Source organism: Borostomias antarcticus (assembly GCF_949987555.1).
Source record: "Borostomias antarcticus genome assembly, chromosome: 21".
In the NCBI taxonomy this organism is placed as follows: Eukaryota; Metazoa; Chordata; class Actinopteri; order Stomiiformes; family Stomiidae; genus Borostomias; species Borostomias antarcticus.
Window position 1 is genome coordinate 18,067,859 of NC_140254.1, and position 3,217 is coordinate 18,071,075.

Here is a 3,217-nt window from a genome sequence, read left to right on the forward strand (position 1 = left end):
CCCATCTGGCAACAACAACCAAACAAAAACGCTTTTCAGCTCACACGCGCTCAGAAACCTTTCATGTCCTCAGGGAGGCCATTTTGTAAAAACACAGACACGAAATACATGAAATCATAAACAACATTAATCCTGTATAGCAGCCATTAAAATATCAGTTCAGTTCATCCAAAGTGCATGTCAGCATAAATTACAATATCATGTGCATGTCAATATTATCCTGTAGATAACGTCCCCTAATCCACGTATTCCTCGGCCCCTAGTCTACAGTGTGTCTCCCAGATTCCAACAGCTTCCACATCTTGTTTGAGATATTGACGTTTTTTGCTCCTTCATTCCCATGGCTATAACTCAATATCATTTGTTCGGCCTTGAGAACAATGCAGAGTGCACAAAACGATTCATATTAGTATATTATGAAACATTTTCATGAATTATTTTAACATATTGAACTCAACATCAAGTTCAGATGCGTTTCAGATCTGTTTCAGCTGTGGTGATGTTATTCCACGGGAGGCTGGGGCAAAAGCCTTGACTTTGATTGGTCTGTGTGCGTGATTGAGACGCGTGATTGGTCCGCGTGACACGCGCTACATGCATGCCGGGGTTTTTTCCCAGCCAATCCGGGAGGACAGAGGCCGTGGGAGGAGCCCCGTCGCCGTGGCAACCTTATTTTCTCTCTGTTCTAAATGATAAAAGACATTCCCTGGTCTGGAGACAGGCAGGAGTGTTCAGGAAACCCCCTTCAGACGAAAGGTCCCCCCCCCCCCCCCCCCCCCCCCCCCCCCCCCACAGTCTTCCATACCGCAGGCTAGGCTACGCCCGCTCACTTGGCCCTCTGCCACTCCCATCTGTCTGATACTGGAGCGAATTCTTTGAGAAACACACCACACACCATTTTGCCATAGAAATCCATGTACAGACATTTTGTCTGCACCTCCGACCCACTGGCATATAACGGGCGAGTAGCGCGCGACGTGCAGCATGTGTGTCTCAAAGAATGACAGAAGATTCCCACAGACTGCCGTGTGCGTAATGAACGCTCAGTCACACACCAGTTCTTCTCTGCTCTAGGTGTCTGAATACTCAGCTGCACCGCCTGACCTCCTGTCATGTACGACGTACAGTTCTGTCCTTGGCGCCTCTGCGGTTTTCGTGTCGTTCTGCTGTTGCGTCTGCTCTCTCTCTCTCTCTCTCTCTCTTTCTCTCTTTCTCTCTCTTTCTCTCTCTCTCTCTCTCTCTCTCTCTCTCTCTCTCTCCGTTTCCCCAGAGCTATTCTAGCCGCCCGATGAGACGTGGCCTGGTTGGCTACCTTTCTTGGGTTGCGGGCCGGCGCCGGTGCCAGGCGTGCCCGGGGTGCCTGGCCGGGCCTCTGGCCTGGCGGAGGGCTCTGTCTTGGGGCAGGAGTCTGTGCTGGGGGAGAGCAGCTCTGTGCTGGGGGAGAGCAGCTCTGTGCTGGGGGAGAGCAGCTCTGTGCTGGGGGAGAGCAGGTCTGTGATGGCCGAGTCGTCTGGGCTCAGCAGGCCCTTCACCTGCTTCACCTGCTGCCTGGGATCGTTCTGGATGGACAGAGGCTCCGGTGAGGAGGGTAGGTCTGAGGGGAGAGGGAGAGAGACAGAGAGAGAGAGAGAGAGAGAGAGGGAGGGAGGGAGAGAGAGAGGGAGGGAGGGAGGGAGAGAGGGAGAGAGAGAGAGAGAGAGAGAGGGAGGGAGGGAGGGAGGGAGAGAGGGAGAGAGGGAGAGAGAGGGAGAGAGAGAAAGAGAGCGAGGGAGTGAGGGAGGGAGAGAGACAGAGATGGAGGGAGAGAGAGTGAGAGATACAGAGAGAGAGAGGGAGAGAGAGAGAGTGAGTGAAAGAGATACAGAGAGAGAGATAGAGAGAGGGGGGCAGAGAGAGAGAGAGAGAGACGCTGGTCAGTAACAGGAAATAAAAGACTTGATGTAGAACAGGCAGCATTAGCAGGAGGCCACAGAATAGATACTTTATTGTATATACTTTATATATGCTGAAATATTGTCGTACAGCTGAATGTCTTTAGACATTTTAGTCTTTAGAATAATCAGTGATTCAGGAATCTTACATGTGGTCAGTCTTATTGATTGATTGATATTATCTTTTCTTATGAATCCAGATTTCAACAGTTGGACCGACCCCTGAATCGTTCACCCCCTCCCCTAACGCCTTCATTAGCTCAACACTCTGTCCCCATTAACATCTCATTAACATCTCGTTCACACCTCCCTCACACCCGTCTGTCAGAGCTGCCGGCGTCAGAGGCAGACGGGCGATGCCCTCCTCCCCTCCCCTCCCCTGGGGCCTCATTTATAAAGCTTGTGTACGCACAAAAGAATGCGTACACCACTCCTGTGTCATCGGCTGTCCTGTTTTCATGATATCCAGCATTGTCGGAAACAAATGCCCTCACCTCTACATGTCATTCCCCTGATCCATCGTCTCCTATAGCCTACCCAGTAATCAAATCAATCAATCAATCACGTGCGTGGTTCATATATTATCAATGACAATCGCACCTGTTCCATATAATCATGTCCGTGGGTGGGTATAAAAAGGCATACAATTCCAATGCGTAATGACGCACAATGGCTGCTTTATATGTAGACTACTGCTGTTTGATGATGTGGATGAAGGAATTCGGAGAGAGCGAGTCTTCAGGGACCGGCAAGACCTACTGGCCAATGAGAGACCTACTGGTCAATTAGAGACCTACTGGCCAATGACGACGAGTGGCTCATGAGCCGCTTCCGCGTTTTTGCTGCCACGTTTGCCGTCATGTTAGATTTGGGCTGTATCGATTTCTGTGAATGGGAGGCGTTTCACTGGCCATTTATAGGCATTTATGGGCGTTAAGAGGGTGGGACAACACGCACGCTCACGTGCGCCAAGTTTAGAGCTGATAGAGATTTATAATGGGGAACCGGCGTGGGACGTGCGTGCGCACTTCGTTATAAATCAGAAAATCGTTGTGCGTACCTTTTGGAACTTGCGGATGTCCACACCTTTAGTACGCAAATCCTGAGCAAGGTTTTATAAACGAGGCCCCTGGGCTTTCAGCTCTGCAGAGCCAGCCCTCCAATCAGACGCACCGGAGCCCCGGACGGACAGACCAATGGCAGGTCTGGACTGGAGGAAGCCCCCGGGGCAGCTGTGTACATTACGACTGATTCATCATCAAAGGTAGAGGAGGGTCAGAGCAGCC